At 34.7% G+C, this 18,417-nt stretch overlaps 1 protein-coding gene across 1 annotated transcript in view; it reads left to right on the plus strand.

Moving 5' to 3' along the window:
- Nucleotides 1-18,175, plus strand: part of RSPH3 (radial spoke head 3) — a 122,110-nt gene extending 103,935 nt beyond the window's left edge. The window contains exon 9 of the mRNA XM_031937549.1: nt 17,815-18,175. The gene's annotated coding sequence lies outside the window, so the exon portion shown is untranslated. The remainder of the gene's footprint in view (nt 1-17,814) is intronic.
- The last annotated feature ends 242 nt before the right edge of the window (nt 18,176-18,417 follow it).

An 18,417-nucleotide genomic window follows, 5' to 3' on the forward strand; every position in this document is an offset into this window, starting at 1 on the left:
TCAAATGTGAATGGCTCAGTTATTGTAATCAATACAATAATTATCCAAAACAATTCCAAGGAACTCTTAATTTAACAAAAAAATGCTATCTACCTTCAGAAATGGAAATAATGAACTCTGAGTACAGATTGAACCATATTTTTTCATTTATTTCTTCTTTGTTTTGCCACATCAAAATGCTCCAAATAATTAATAATAAGAAAAATGCAAATCAAATCACCTTTGACTTTGAAAATAGTAGATATTAGAGGGTTTGTAGAAAGGCACATACACTAATGTATTGTTAGGAGAATTAAATTGCCCCAACCAGCTTGGAAAACAATTTGCAATTATGCTAAAAAGAAAGGAACTAAAACATTTATATCCTTCAGCCCAGAGATCACAGTACTAGAAGAGTATCAATAGTAAAAAAGGTAAATGATTTTTAAAAATGCACATTATTTATTAAGTGTATTTGGGGTGCTATTGCTGTGCTAGGAGCATATAAGAGAAGAGAAAGAGAATAAATTATAAAGAAAATGCAAAAACATTATAGACTTGGAATTAGGAAGACCTGAATCCAAATTCCATGTGACTCTTATTGTGTGATCCTGAGTAATTAATCAGATCTAGATTTCAGTTTACTCATATTTCGGATGAGAAGGTTGAAATCAATGGCTTCTAAGGTTCCTTCCAACTTCAAAACTTGGTCCAATAGGCCATATTTATACAAATACACATAAATGTTTACACATAAATTAGGCATATATATTGTTACATGCCCCCATAATGCACCAAAATATTTATTGCAGCACTTTTCCTAATACTAAAGAGCTAGGAACAAAGTAGATACCCTCTGATTGGAGAATGACTAAGCAACTTGTCATAACAAAAATATTATGGAATTTTACTGCTCTGTAACAAATGATAAATATAGAGAACCATGGGAAGACATATGAGATGATGCAGAATGAAGTAAGCAGAATAGAATGCACAGTGACTATAATAATGTAAAACAAATAAACAACAACAAAAACCTAGCAACAATTAAAATTAAATTTCCAAACATTCAGACTCTACTTCAGAGATCACTTCTCTAATGGGCTGGACATGTTGTTCTAATGCCAAATGTATATTTCCCTAAAAGATTATTTTTCTGAAAACAGGCAGTTTACTAAAAAAAAAAGTTTACTGAAAACAATATGCCAGCCAAAAGGAGTGATACAAAGACATCTCAAGCACTTGTATGATATGAAGACACTTCCAAGGCTTTCTGGAAAACTAAGAATTAGCTGTGCAATGGGGAGACACTGCCCAGTACGGCAAACCTACTCCAAGGAAAGGGCTTGAGAAAAGCAGAATTGCAATAGCTCAAAAGATTTTCTTGTAGAAAGATACAATCAAGATAATGAAATTCTCCCATTTCCCCTTGAGTGCTATTCCATTCTGCCACCACAAGAGAGAGCACTGTGACCACCACCAGCACCATGACAAGTCTTAGTTTCATAAATTCATTCAAATATGAGCTCTGACTTCTGTTCAAAGATTTAAGTTGCTTATTTTTTACAATATATTTATTCACCCACTATTAAATATCCTCTCTATATAAGAGTAAGTCTTTTGTGGGATACATAGACTCCAAAAATTAAAGAATCCCGAATATTACTAAGAGGTGTTCCAGGCCTTCAAGGTGTGTACAATCCAGTGAAGGAGAATAATAAAATTACTACAATGTAAAGTAGCATTTGATGAGATGTGATCACCTATGTGATCATAGGAGAGGTATAATCAAAGTCCAGTAGAAGATAAAGAGATCTGATTTGATTATTATCTGATTAATTAGAAGAGACTTTAAATCAATTAAGCACGTTAACGGTGCATCATGAAAAAGGTGGTATTTGAAGTACAAGCAAGTTAAACATTTACTAAATTCAAGAAGTGGAATTTGAGATGGGATCTTGAAGGATGAGCTAATAGATAAGATTTCAGCAGGCAAATTTGGGGGAAGACAATTCAGGAATAACATGGGCAAAATGAACAATCAGGCAATAAGAAAGTATAAAGAATGTTTGGATGATGACCAGCAAACAAATTTGGTTTGAACAAAGAGTCCACATGGGAAAGTTATATGAGAGAAGACTAAAAATGTGGGAGACAAAAAGAATGTTAATAGTAATACCAAACAATGTTACAGGAGTTATTTTTGAAAATGACATGGCATCTATTAAATATAAAAATGATGTTACATGCCTATCAATATCACATTTATTCTTTTTTTGAATTTTAATTTCTTATTTTTATTTTCCCCAGATATATGTAAAAAACATTTCTTTTGTTATACATGTACATTCATTTTATATTTATATATATGTATGTATTTCTGTATATATCATGTTGAGAGAGAAAAATCAGAACAAAAGGGAAAAACCATGAGAAAAAAAAAAAGTGGAAATAGTATATGTTAATTAACATTCAGGCTTCATAGTTCTCACCGTGGATACGGATGGCATTTTCCATTTAAAATTTTTTAAGATTGCCTTGGATCACTGAACCACTTAGAAGAACTAAGTCAATCATAATTGGTCATTTTACAATGACTATTGTTGCTATGGACTAAGTTTTCCTGGTTCTGCTTGCTTTACTCAGCAACAGTTCATGTAGGTCTTTCCAGGCTTTTCTGAAATTAGCCTGCTCATCATTTCTTATAGACCAATAATATTCCATTACTTTCATATACTATAACTTATTCAGCCATTCCCCAATTGATAGGCATCTACTCATTTTCCAAATCTTTGACACCACATAAAGGGATGCCCCAAACATTTTCGCACATTTGGGTTCTTTTCCCTCTCTTATGATTTCTTTGGGATATAGATGTATCCCAAGTAGTGGCACTGCTGCATCAAAGGGTGTGCATAATTTTATGGCCTATAGTTCCAAAGTGCTCTCCAGAATTATTGGATCAGTCCACTTCCACCAACAAAGCATTAGAGTCCCAGTTTTTTCATCTCCTCCAACATTTATCATTTCCTGTCTCTTAGGAAATCCAAGAGGTGTGAGTTGGTATCTTTTAATTTGCATTTCTCCAATCAATAGTGATTTAGAGTATTTTTTTTTAAATATAACTAGAAATGGCTTAAATTTCTTCATCTGAAAATTATCTGTTCATATTTTTGACCATTTATCAATTGAATAATGTCTTGTATTCTTATAAATTTGAACCAATTCTCTATATATTTTAGAAATGAGATCTTTTTTCATAAATACTGGCTGTAAAAAAAATTTTTTCCCAGTTTTCGGCTTTCCTTCTAATCCTAGCTGCATTAGTTTTGTTTGTTGCAAAAGCTTTTTAACTTAATGTAATCTAAATTATCTATTTTGCATTTCATAATATGTTCTCTAGTTCTTCTTTGGCCATAAATTCCTCCCTTCTCCAAAATTCTGATAGGTAAACTATCCCTTGCTCTCCTAATTTGCTTATAGTATCACCCTTTACACCTAAATCAAATCCAGCCATATTAGCTAGCTATCTTTACAAGTCACTAAATCTTTCTGATTCTATTTCCTCAACAATAAAATGGGAAATGATACCTACCATCTTGATGTCAGTGTTGTCAGAAACAAATGATAAAATATATGTAAAATACTTTGCAAACCTTAAAACCTCCTATATGAGTCATTATTACATTACAACTCTAATAATAATTTAAACCAAATAGGAATCAGACTCACAATCCTTGCTTCAATTAGAACCATATTCAAACCAACCTTATAAGATCTCAAGTGTGGTATGCTTCCTTTTATTGGCTCCATAGGCTACTCAATCACCTTTGGTGTCCACCTTCACCCGACTCATCTATATAATGGTCCTCTCCCAATAAAACCACCTCAGCACAGACTAAACCAGATTGAAGGTAACTGAAAGACCTCAAACTCCTGATGAGTTAGGGGAATGTGAAGGTTTCCTCTTGCAGAATGAGTGAATGAAAACAATTTGTTCTAATGGCCATGAAAGTGGCTGAAGCAGACACTGTGGAGGGCTTAGAGTTTGGTCAGATATCAAAGATGTCAAGATCATCCACTGCATCCCAAGCCATCACCAGTCATCTTGATTTTTGTCTTGCTATTGGTCTTTAATGATGCTGAAAGAGAAAGTTAAACTAATGACTTTGTGCAACTCTACCTAACTTAAATCCAAATCAAGTGTCAAGACATTGTCCCATGATGTCATTGGTTCTCTTCCAATGAAGGACAAGCAATAACATATATTTAGAGTTATAATAAGCCTTAAGAGATAATTTTCAGGGATTCTTTGCCTTTTCTGTGACATGGACTCCTTTAGTAATCTGGAGAAATTTATGGACCCTTTCATGCCAGGGCTTACAATTTATTATCCTAGCTCTCAATAGTCCATGTTCTTTCTCCAAACTAGGATGAGTCATGGGAGTGGTGACTCTTGTATAGATTCACAGAAAATGTGATGGTCTTCAGAAGTTCAAAACATGTACTTTTTCATCCCTTGGACAAAACAATACCACATAATTTTTTTGCCTTTGGTCTAGAAAGAAACTGGGAATCCTAGAATGCTTACTCTTGCTCTCTAGCAAGAGAGAAAAAGATTGAGATGGTTGATGAAGCTGAGCTCCCAACCCAGCATATCAGGTAGCAGCAAGAAACACAAGGTACCATTATTAAAATACATTTATAAAAATATTTAAAGTTTTGGTAGATAAATTGAACATCAGTTCCCTGCATTCCTTGTATTTGCCTCTCTAATCAGAACTTTTTGCCCTGGATTTCCATTTTTGCAACCAGTTCCCTGGTGTTGTTTTATCATCTTAAATTTTGGAGCTTTAAAGAAATCCTGGTAACAAGGGGGTTTGGTCTTTTGGTTTATTTCTCTAGAGTGGGGCTGATTTTGCTTTCTCAAGTGTTTTTTCTAATCTATGGCAAAGAAAGATTTTAGGCTTTATTGCTAGCTCCAGTCTCAAGTAAGATTAAGCACTACTATTACCCATTATTGTCATTAGGATTCTGGCCATGGGAGTGGTTCATCTTGGAACATGATTCCCTATCCTTCTTCAGTTTTCCCCTCTCCCACCAAGAAAACCTCTCCATCCTCCATCTTATTCTATGATTGCTCTAGAGGTTGAGGAATATTTTTTTTGAGGCTCCCTTAGTCCTGTTTTCATCAGTCTATCAAAAATGTTATAACATTTTTACTAAATACCAAAAACTATACGTAGTTCCTGCTCCCCCTCCCCCCCCCCCAAAGGAACTTATATTCTAATGAAGGAGACAACATGTAAATAAACATGTAGAAAATTTCAACAGTAAATAGTAGGTAATCTCAGAAGGGAGAAAACTAGCAGTGAAGACGACTAGCAAACATGTCCTGCAGAAGGTGGCAAATGAGCTGAGATTTGAACACAGTCAAAGAAACTTAGAGGTGAATGTGCTTGATGATGATAGCAAAGGCACAAAGATAAGAGGCACAAGATTAAGTGTTCCATAAGAGGAATAGCAAATTAGAAAAATGTAACTGAACTACCAAGACCAAAAAGGACAATAAGTTACAAGAAGACCAGAAAGGTAGGAAGAACAATAAATTCAGCAATTATGAATTACAAATCAGTAACCTAGATGGAAATATTTATTTAAATTATTTTTCTTCTTAAAGTTAAATGTTGCTGTTTGATCCTTTTTCAGTCATCTTCAAATGTTCATAACGCCATTTGGAGTTTTCTTGGCAAAGATACAACTGCCATTTCCTTCTCCAGCTCATTTTACAAATGGAGCAACTGAGGTAAATAGTTTAATTGACTTGCCCAGGGGCACAGTGCCACTAAGTGTCTGAAGTCAAATTTGAATTTAGGAACATGACTTCAAATTCTGACACGCCTTTAAAACAGAAGACCTATCTGTGATCAGGCAAGAATTTCTAGTAGACTACAGGAAGGCTACTGAAATTGCAGATATCTCTGAAATACAGCATCTAACCCCATACTTTGACTTTTTGAATCACTTTGCTTGATAGAGCAATTTTGATGACTTATTCTAAGGTAGAAGGAGCAGACAGTTTGGGAGCTGTTCCATTGACAATTCAAATATTTTAATCTATTAATACTTTGTGGGGCCAAATTAATTTGATTAAAAATGTAAGAGAGGTTCCTACCTCTCATACCCCATACTAAAATAAAGTCAAAGTGGATACATGATTTGGGCATATCCCTTACTTATGTTGGGTGAGAACATAAGTAAATTAGGAGAGCAAGGAATATTTTACCTATCAGATTTTTAGAGAAGGGAGGAATTTATGACCAAAAAAGGACTAGAAAACATTATGAAATGCAAAATGGACAACTTTGATTACATTAAATTGAAAGGGTTTTACGCAGACAAAAGCAATACAAACAAGATTAAAAGGGAAAAACGAAGCTGGGAAATTTTACAGCCCATGTTTTTGATAAAGACCTCATTTCTAAAATATATAAAGAACTGTGTCAAATTTATAAGAAAGCAAGTCATTCCCCAATTGATAAATGGTCAAAGGATATGAACAATTTTCAAATAATGAAATTAAAGTCATCTATAATCATATGAAAAAATGCTCTAAATCACTATTAAAGAAATGCAAATTAAAACCACCTCATACTTCTTAAGATTGATTAAGATGACAGGAAAAGATAATGATAAATATTGAAGGGGATGTGGGGAAACTGGAACACTAATGCATTGTTGATAGAGTTGTGAAATGATCCAACCAAACTGAAGAGAAATTTGGAACTTTGCCCAAAGGAGTATCACACTGTGCATACCCTTTGATTCAGCACTGCCACTATTTGGGATACTTCTGTAAAAAGGGGGAAGAAGAAAAGGAGGAGGAGAAAGCAGAAAATGATAATTTTGATTACTTGGCTTGCAGGAAAAAACCAGAAACAAAAAAATAAAGATAATTACCAAGGGGTAAAAAAAATGTAAATCACCATAAGAGTTGCTTCTGTCTGGAAAGTTGTCTTGCCCTACTGCATTACAACCACAAGTCCTGAGACATGTGACATCAATGAGTAGGACTCTAGACCTGAAGTTAAGAAATACTAAACAAAAACCAGTCTCAAACCCTTTCTAGCTGTAGAAAGGGTAGTGTAGACAAGTCACTTAATGATTGTCTGACTCAGTTTCCTCAAATGGGAATAAGAAAGCATCTCTTTTACAAGGTTGTTGTGAAGGTCAAATTAAATGATACTGAGATGTAAAGCACTCAGTACATTGCCTTGCACATAGTAGATATTTGATAAAAGTTTGCTCTCTTCATTATCCAACCCCCATGAAGCAGGAAAATGTAATTAATAATCACTATGGGGCTTTTGGAAAACAAGAATTGCTTACACTACAAAAATGGAAGTAGTAGTAGCCCTATATTTGAATGCCTGGCAGCCAGGGGAAAAGCACTTATAAAAAAATCTGGGCTAGGAGCATGGATTTTACCCAGGCTCAGGAATATTATGTTATGAGGCACAGTAATATTTAGTGACCTGAAGAAGGGAGATACTTCTAACTGAGCAAAGTTGATTGCCCCGATGGGATAATGGCTCCAGATGCTTATCTACAGTTATGGCCCTGAAATCAGGACTTGGGTTCTAATTGACCTCACTTTTCTGTGTGGATTTGGGAAATTCATATTTCTGGACTTTGATTTTTTTTAATGGGTGGGCATCACGGTATATTGGGACATGATTTGGAGTCAGCTCTTGCTTTGAATCCCAAGTATGCAAGTATCTCTGTAAGTTTAGACAAGTCAAATAACCTAACGAGCCTAAACTCCTCAACTATAAAATGAGGGAATCAGATCAGATCAAAGGTTCTTTAAGTTTTTTTGTCATGGACTCCTTTTGGCAATCTGGTGAAGCGGAGGGACCCCTTCCTCAAAATAATGTTTTTAGATATATAAAATGAAATACAAGTTCATGAACCTTAAGTCAAGAACTGCTGAACTAAATGTTCCCTAATGTCCTACTATCACTATGAAGTGAATCTATGAAACAGTACATAGTATCAAAAATAGACTGTGTCCTAACTCCCTACTTCCTGTTTTATTTGTTTTTAAATTTTATTTTAGTTTTAATTTATAGGATAAAATAAGAATTTCTGTAACAGTATAATTACAAGTACACATGAAACTTGCTATTAGATACAACTTGCTATTCCATTTATATATAATAAAGTTATTGTGTAAATTTCTGTTTTCTTCATTCCCTCTTCTCTCCCCCCAAGACAGCTACCGTTAGACACAAATATGTGTATATTTGCAAATACATACACACACACCCATATACACATACACATACATATATGCACACACATATTTGTGTCTAATGGTATACATTATATATGTATGAATGTATAAATCATTCTATACATATATTTATCAGTTCTTTCTCTGGATGCAGATAGTGTTTTCCTTCATATAACCTTTATAGTTAATTTGGATAATTATAATAATAAAAATGGCTGATTCACTCAAAATTGTTCTTAAAATAACATTGTTATTATGATATACAATGTGTTCTTGGTTCTTCTCATTTTGCTCTTCTTTATTTCATGCAAGTCTTTCCATATTTTCAAAGATCATTGAGCTCATCATTTCTTATCAAATAGTATTATGGTGTCACAATCATATACTATAACTTGTTCAGCCATTTCCTAATTGATTGGAATTTCCAATTCTCTACCACCATAAAAAGAGTTGCCATAAACATTAAAAACATATGAGTTCTTTTCCTTTTTCCCTAATCATTTTCAGAAACAGATGGAGTAGAGGTATTACTGGGTCAAAGGGTATAGGCAGTTTAACAACTTTTGGGGCATAATTCCAGAATGGTTGGATTACTTCACAATTCTCCCTTTATTACCTAGCTTGAGTCAGTCACAGTTACCAATATGTCTTCTTCCTTCTTATTGTTATTGTTCAGTAAAGTCCGACTTTTCATAACCTCATTTGGGGTTTTCTTGGCAAAGATAATGGAGTAACTTGCCATTTCCTGCTCCAGTGGATTAAGGCAAACAGAGGTGAAGTAGTTTGCCCAATGTCACAGAACTATTAAGTGTCTGAGGCAGCATTTGAATTCAGGTCTTCCTGACCCCCAGCATTCTATTCAAGGGGTCACCTAACTGCCGCCTGTCTTCTTCCTTTCTGGCCACATGTAGTACTTTTTGGAATTTTTCTTTGGGGATCTCATTCCTGAGTTGACCTGTGAGTTCTTTCAATGCCTATTTTGCCCTTTAGTTCCAGGATATCAGGACAATTTTTTGAAGGATTCTGTTCAGTTTCTCATTCTGATAATGGCTTTCAGGTACTCCAGTAATTCTAATATTGTCTCTCCTACATCTATTTTCCAAGTCAGTTTTTCCCACAAAATATTTCCCATGAGGTATTTTGCCCTCTATTTTTTTTCATTCTTTTGAATTTCTTTGGTTGACTTTTTGATGTCTCGTCATTAATTTCTACTTGCCCAATTCTAACTTAAGAAGTAGTTTTCCTCAATTAGCTTTTGTGCTTTGTTTTCCCTGTTCTGCCAGTGGTACTCATTAAGGATTTGTTTTCTTTGGTGGATTTTTGTATCTCCTTTTCCATTTAGCCAATTCTCTTGCATCACTCTCATTTCTTTTCCCAATTTTTCATCTATCTCTCATATATAATTTTAAACTCTTTTTAATTCTTCCACAAGTTCTTTCTTGGTTTGAGATCACTTCCCATTTTTCTTTGGGGTTTTGCCCATAGTGTTGTGACACTGTTTTTTCTTAGTTTTTATCTTGATTTTATTGTGACATAATAGCTTTTTATGATCAGACTATTTTTTTGCTTTTTGCTCATCTTCTCTGGACTTTTTCCTTTCTTTTAAATTTAAACTCTGCTCCCAGGATGGAAGGGGCACTATGTCAGGGTTCTCATTCCAGGACCTACAAGTGCTGGATGTTTACTTGGTATTGCACTGATGTAGCTCTGTGACCCATTTGGCACCTGTGCAGATACTGCACTAAGGGGATTGACTTGGTGGTGACTGGCGCTGCTACAGGTTATAGGAATTTGGCAGTTTACCTGGTGTTGAGACAGGGTCCTATGGTGACATCCAGCAAGTGCTAAGGCTGGTAAGGTGTTTCTACATTTCCCCAGGCCACACTGAAGCCTTTGGCAGTCTGGCTGTTGGAGGCTGCTTATCTGGCCAGGGCTATGCTGCAGTGGCAGGGGCTTGATGCTGGCCTCTCCCTGTTTGCTTAGGCACCTTAGGGCTAGTGTTTACCTGTTTGCCTGGAGCTACACGGATGCACTTGGTGGTTGTCAGAGCCGAAGTCTGCCCTTCTCCTGGCTATGTTGAGGCACATAGGAAGTCCTGGTGTTGGTATTTGCCTGCTCCACCACACTGGGACTCAGAATCTACTGCTGGTTTGCTGACGTGGGACTTAGGCTGGTTTATTGGATTGCTTCCTGTCCTAGATTATGCTCCTCTTTTACCCCAGTGAAACAGACCTCTCCTATTGACCTTCCAAATTTCTCGGGTTCAAAGATGGTTTCATCCCATCTTTTTGCTGGTTTTGTTGTTCCAGAATTTGTTTGGAGGGCCCTATTTTATGGTTATTTGAAGGTGAATATGGGAGAATTGTGGTAATTTACTGCTTAATTCACCATCTTGACTCCTGTTTTCTTAAAGAAATACAAATATTTTTTTTTATTGAAATACAAATATTTTCAACACCCACTAAATTTCCTGAGGCAAAGCCCTGGTTTTTGTTCTAGCTAGAGTCGCCAACTGATCTGGCTAGTATTATGATTGCTGAGAATGTTTGTATTTAATAATATGTTTCTTCCAAGTTCTTCTACTACACTTCAGTCAGATGTGGGATTCTTTATCTAGCCCCAATCATAGATGGATATAGCAAATCTGACATTCTGGCAAAGCCCTTTCTCAGAATAATGTTTTTTAAAACACATAAGAGATTACAAAGGAAACCACTTAGTTTGCAATAGTTTATAGACAGGAAGACAATGATCACGTGCAGTCTAGGAGCCAGCTTAATAACTACAGTAATTTCAAAATAGTGATGAATATAAATAAATAATATTTTGAATACAATGCAATATCTGTAAAATGCTGTAAGAATATCTCTGAGTTCTATTGATGTTTAAGACACAGATATTGCTAGTATTGTGACTTAATGCCAAGAAGATTGAAAGAAATGAGCCATAAAAAATTTGCATTTGGGATTAAATTTCAATGAAAATTTAGTCCAAATAAAGATGAATTGTTTTTCCTACTTAGGTTCACAGACCTTCTGAACTCTACAAGCTGCCCCTGTGGACCTCAGGTTAAGAACTCCTGTTTTGTACATAAGCTTAACTTAAGTGCCTAAACTATACTTAGACCTTCTGACAAAAGTACAAAGTATATTTCCCTACAAAAATGTGAGACCTAGTTATTGTTTTATGACTTGCTTATGTGGAAAAAGCAGGCAAAGTTCAGATGGAAATATCCCTGTATGATTCTGCATGGCCTATTATGCATTAACCAGTCAGACTCATAAGTCTCCTATACAAAATTAACTGAAGACCAACTTAATAATATATACGTATATATATTCAACATAATTTAAACATATAATTTGGCATAACTGTGAAATTATTTATTGTATTTAGAAGATAAATATATCACAGCTCTGAAAAGCATTTCTTGCAATATTCTTTTAGTCACAGAATAGCATACAATGACCTATACTCAGAGAAATCACATGTATCCATTGACCAAATTCATAGGATTATGGAATCACAGAATAAGAACAGGAAGTAACCTTATAGTTCCTCATTTTACAGATGAAAAATCTGATCCCCAGCAAGATTAATGATTTGTCCAAGGCTATCACATTGATAACAGAGGTGGAATTTGAACTCGGGTCCTCTTTGCTCTTGATTTCTAGTTCCTCTGACTTAAAGGCAAGACTTCTCATACTTCCTACCAAATGCCACCCAGATCTTCCTTCTGCCTCCTTTCCAAGTACTGTCTCTCTCTTCCTGCTATTCTAAATTCATACCCAATATACTAGGGTATGTGAAGAACAATTAAGTAGCATAGTGGATAGAGACTCAGGCTGCAAGTCAGGAAAACTCATCTTCCTGAATTTAAATCCACTTAGCTGTATGACCCTAGACAAATCACTTAACTCTGTTTGCCTCAGTTTTCTCATCTGAAAAATGACCTAGAGAAGGAAATGGCAAATTCACTCCAGTATCTTGCCCAGGAAACACCAATAAGGAATCAAAGATGACTAAAACAATTCAACAGCATAATTAGAGCTTTTCCCAGTCAATAGGAACATTCTTATTTCATCACTCTGGATACTTGAAACTATGCTTGCTAAGTCCCCTCAAGGGCAAAGACAATCCCTACCTATTACATCATATTTATTCTTGATGATATAAGCTGTGTTTCAATAGGATGCTGTCATCTTCCCATCACCACTATTTTCTCTTGCCAAAAACTGACTAGGAAATCACTAGGAAATAAAATTCTGACCACCCACCATTTATTTGCATTAGATGGTGAATTATAAATTGTTACCATGGCATTCACATTGACTTGAGTAAATTAACAATTCTGCAAATAAAATCTGCTAACAACTAATACTCTTATAGATTTGAGTTTCCTATTTCTCAATCATTTTATTTTACTGAAATATAAGTAGTTATTGTACTAACTAAAATGACCATTCACCTCCCTAATGAGCTCTTATAATAAGTTAGGACTAGAAGGATCTTGAATGATCTAGTCATCTAAGTGACCTTTTTTCCCTAAAGAGTCTGTAAGAAAGTGGTTATGAGTAGCTTACGATATCTGCAGTCATTGTCTTCACCTCATGGTCTAGAGGTTTATTACCACTTGTACCAAATTAAATGCATGTATATATAAAAATAAGACTTGGAGGAAGTACAAATACCATTGGTTCTTATTTATTATTTCTCTCTCCATAAAATTCTAAGATCCTTTCCATCCTTGTTCTTTTATAAGCTTAAACCTATTTAACTAGGAACAGGTCCACAACCTCATCAATGGGAGTGAGTTAAAGGAAGCAGCAGATCTTGCCCATAACCATAAAGACATGTCAAAACAATTTTCTAAGAGATGTAACTTTATGGAAGTAGATTGTATCAGACTGACACAAGCATCACTGAAGCTTCTGGTAGTATCCCTGCTGATTCCTTTTAAACTTCTTTACTTTGAAATCTACATTAGACTTCTCTGCTGTTGACTCATTGATCCTTTTTTTAGTTTTAGTATTTCTGGAAAACCCTGACTTATTGTTCTGCAGAAGGTAGAACAACAAACAGCCCACTGCGTTTGAAAACTATATCACTATATAGCACTGCCTACCACAGGCTTTAAATTTTCCTGATAAAATCACATTACTGGACAGACCAAAAAAAAAATCCCTATGTACCATGAGGAGTGCATTTTTATTTCATTTAAACTGTGTAATTATTTTAAATTCACATTAGGAAGTACCCTTCAATGCTTGCATACCCAATCTGTACCTTGCCTACAATCAATGTTATTGTACCTGAAAGACATAAGTTGAGAAAGGAAAGATATTCACCATGTTTGGTCTATGTTTTATTAAATCAAAATAAAACACTAAAAGAAGGCAGAACATGTTCTGTTGGACTCTTATCTATGTCTTAAATTGAAACACGGTAATGTATTGACTTGTGTTGGCTTTGATTTTAGCCAAAAATCTTCATTTTTTAAAAAAAAAGAAGTATTTATTTTTAAATATTCCTTTAGGAAAAAAATTGAGTTTCAAATTCTCTTCCTTCCCTCCCATCTCTTTCCTACCCACTGAGAAGGCAAGCAATAATCTATCAATTGTAATATGAAATTATATAAAACATATTTCCATGCAAATTAAGACAACTCTGAGATACCACTACATAGCGGTCAGATTGGCTAAGATGACAGGAAAAAATAATGATGAATGTTGGAAGGGATGCGGGAAAATTGATGCATTGTTGGTGGAGTTGTGAACGAATCCAACCATTCTGGAGAGCAATCTGAAATTATGCCCAAAAAGTTATCAAACTGTGTAGACTCTTTGATCCAGCAGTGCTACTACTGGGCTTATACCCCAAAGAGATACTAAAGAAGGGAAAGGGACCTGTATGTGCCAAAATGTTTGTGGCAACCCTGTTTATAGTGGCTAGAAACTGGAAAATGAATGGATGCCCATCAATTGGAGAATGGTTGGGTAAATTGTGGTATATGAATGTTATGGAATATTATTGTTCTGTAAGAAATGACCAGCAGGATGAATACAGAGAGGCTTGGAGAGACTTACATGAACTGATGCTGAGTGAAATGAGCAGAACCAGGAGATCATTAGCCACTTCAACAACAATGCTGTATGAGGATGTATTCTGATGGAAGTGGATTTCTTCAATAAAGAGAAGCTCTAACTCAGTTCCAATTGATCAATGATGTATAGAAACAGCTACACCCAGAGAAAGAATACTGGGAAATGAATGTGGACTACTTGCATTTTTGTTTTTCTTCCCAGGTTATTTTTACCTTCTGAATCCAATTCTTCTTGTGCAACAAGAGAACTGTTCAGTTCGGCACACATGTATTGTACCTAGGATATACTGTGACATATTTAACATGTAATATGCCATCTGGGGAAGAGGGTAGAGGAAGGGAGGGGAAAAGTCGGAACAGAAGTGAGTGCAAGGGATAATGTTGTAAAAAATTACCCAGGCAGGGATTCTGTCAATAAAAAATTATAATTATTTTAAAAAAATAAAACATATTTCCATATTAGCCACATCATTAAAAAAAAAAAAGGAAAATAAGATAAGAAAATGATGCTTTTATTTGCACCAGTGTTCATCCTTTTTCTCCCTAGAGGTTGATTGCATTTTTTAGCATGAGTTCTTTGGAATTGTCCTACTTTATTATGTAGATCAGAGTGGCTAAGTCTTGCCTACTTGATTAACATTAACAATAGTGTTATTACTGTATGCAATAATCTCCTAGTTGTGTTCATTTCACTTTGCATCAATTCACTTGAGTCTTCTCATATGTTTTCTGAAACCATCTCTCTCATCATTTCTTACAAGATAATATTGCTCCATTACAATCATATGCCACAAAAAGAGCTGCTATAAATATTTTTGTACATATAGGTTCTTTTTTTTTTCTTTGATATCTTTAGGGATACAGAGCTAGTAGTGGTATTACTGGGTCAAAGGGTATGCACAATTTTACAGCCCTTTGGGCATAGTTCCAAATTGTTCTCCAGAATAATTGGACCAGTTTTCAACTCTACCAACATCACTAGTGTACCTGTTTTCTCATTTACCCTCCATTATTTGTCATTCTTGAGAAGTATTAATGTGTTTCATTCAGAGTTTCAATTTGTGTTTTTCTAATCAGTAGAGATTTAGCATTTTTTGTATGACTATAGATAGCTTTAATTCCTTCTCCTGGAAAGTGCTAATTTATATCTTTTGACTATATACCAATTGAAGAATGGCTCTTTGACTCAGTTTCCTATATATTTGAAAGATGATATCTGGGCTCTTTTTTTTTTAATCATGGTTTTCAGGTGTCCAATAATTCTTGTTATATCTCCTTAATCTACTTTCCAGGTCAGTTATTTTTACAGTGAAATGTTTCATATTTTATTCTACTTTTGTTCATTCTTTTCACTTTTTAAATTATTTCTCAGTCATAGAGTCATTAGTTTCCATTTGCTCAATGCTAATTTATAAGAAATTATTTTCTTCTATGAACTTTTGTACTTCTTTATGTACATTTAGCCTATTTTGCTTTTTAAGGAGTTCTTTTCTTCAGTGAAATTTTATAACTCCTCTACCATTAGGCCAATTCAGTTTTTTAAGGTGTTAATTTCTTAGTATTTTTATGCCTCTGTTACCAAGCTCTGTTACTTCTTTTTTCATAATTTTCTTGTGTCACACTCATTTCTTTTCTCAATTTTTCCTCTACCAATCTATCTCTTTAACACTTCCAGAAATCCTTTTTGGGCTTATATCCAAATTAGCATTTTCCTTTGAGACTTTAACACTTAGCTGTTTTTATATTATTGTTTCCTGAGATTGTGTATTCTCTGCCATCATAATAGCTTTTCATGGTCAAGTTCCTTTCTGGTTGTTTGCTCATTTTTCCAGCTTATTTCTTGACTTTTAACTTTCTGTTAAAATTGATCTTTGATCACCTAGAACTGGAGAGGCTGGAGAGGAGAAAAGATTCAGGCTTTTTTGTGCTGTTGTTTTCAGAGCAAGTTTTGGGGTCCATAAGTTTTTGATGTTTCCAAAGTGGTGTGATCCAAGGAGAAGTGTGGTCACTGTTCTCCTAGCCTGTGCTCTGGTCTTTACCCAGGAAAAGCCCCTGCTCCCCTCTACAGTCACATTAGCACTTTTCTTGCCCTTAGAATTCTTAACCAGTCCCTTTCTCAGCTACAATTGCAAACACTAGCATTTCTCTCTGCCTTGGAACTGAAATAAGAACTCTTGCTGCCTTGTGACCAATCATAAGAGTTCCTCTCCATCCTGGAACTAAGACACAGAATTGTACGGACAATAGAGTCGCCAGTCAGTACCAGCTGCACCTGATATAAGCAAAAGGGCCCCCTTTAATCTCTTTTTGACCATTTGTCTGACCCCACTTACTGGGCTAAAAGCTGCCACTATTGCAGCATCCTCCAAGGTCTACTACTAATGCTGAATTGACATAAATCATTTTTAGGGTTCAAGTAGGATATCTCCAAACAGCACCTATCATTGAGGGTTCTTGAGGTTGAATTTAAACTTTGAACCTATTTTCATTTTTTCCTCCAATTCCATCATTTCCATCATTCTTCAGTGACTAGAACCAAGTTATAAAAATTACCAAAAGTCTCTAATAAATCTCTATAACATGCTAGTAACACTTCAGAGAAAGGGACAAAACTGGTATCACTGCTGGCCTTTCTGCTTTCATGGCAAGGGTCTCTATCATCATTATACCATATAAAGAAAATTCATGAGTGTGAAATCAGTAAAGTTTCATTTAAACAATGATAAGTTCAATTGGGAAATGAATGTAAACTGTTTGCATTTTTGTTTTTCTTCCCGGGTTATTTTTACCTTCTGAGTCCAATTCTTCCTGTGCAACAAGAGAACTGTTCGGTTCTGCACACATATATTGTATCTAGGATATACTGTGACATATTTAACATGTATAGGACTGCTTGCCATCTGGGGGGGGGGGCGCAGTGGAGGGAGAGAGGAGAAAAGTCAGAACAGAAGTGGGTGCAAGGGACAATGTTGTAAAGAAATTTTTTTCAAAATAAAAAAATGATAAGTTCACAAATGGAGAATAAGTCAAGAAAAGTAGGAGTACAGTACTAGACTAGTACAAAGTAGTAACAATTGTTACTACAAATTAGTTTGTAAAACTAGTAGTAGTAAAAATTGTAATAAAATTGCACAAAATTGTAACACCCACACCAGATCAAGTGGAAGAGCAAAAGAATTGTACCATCATATTTCAGAGCTGATTCATTTAATTAAAATTTTTATAATTAATTTTAACTAAGTGTAATAGTTTAATGGAACACTAATAGGCAACTGAAGATTATCAGGATTTCACCTATATTAAAATGTCAGTAAAGAAAAGTGTCTATATTACTTTTTTAATATCTAAAATTGCTATAACTTAATATACAAGCATATATAAAATTAGTTTATTATTAGTCATAAATAATTTCTATTTCTTTCTTTTTTTTGAACAGTGTGAAACTCAAAACTTCAGGACTTTGTGAAACAAGGGAATTGAAAAACATTTAACAATCTTCACTTCAACTAAAATCTTATATTTTTATGCATGCTTCGTATTTACCTGTGAGTGTATGTATTGCATTGTGCTCCCAACCCCTAGCAAAATTTAAACTTGTTGAGGAAAAGGACAGTCTCATTTTTATCTTCCTGTCTCCCTAATACTTACTTATAGTACCTAGCATATAGAGAGTCCTTAATAAAGATCTGTTGAATTAAGTGAGTGGAATTATCAACTAGAAATTTAGTGCTTATGTGATGATTCAAAGCAATTCCAATAGATTGGGATGAAAAATGCCCTCCATATCCAGAGAGAAAACTATGGAGACTGAATGTGGAGTGAAGCATGGTGTTTTCATCTTTTTGTTGTTGTTATTGTTTGTTTGCTTGTTGTTGTTTTTTTGTTTTTCTTTCTCATGATTTTTCCCCTTTGATCTGATTTTTTTTTTTTTTTGCACAACATGACAAATATGTAAATATATTTAAAATCTATATCAGATTGCTTGCTGTCTTGGGGACAGGGGAGATAAAGGAGGAAGGGAGAAAAATATAGAACATAA

The sequence above is a fragment of the Sarcophilus harrisii genome, chromosome 4 (genome assembly GCF_902635505.1).
Source record: "Sarcophilus harrisii chromosome 4, mSarHar1.11, whole genome shotgun sequence".
Lineage (NCBI taxonomy): Eukaryota > Metazoa > Chordata > Mammalia > Dasyuromorphia > Dasyuridae > Sarcophilus > Sarcophilus harrisii.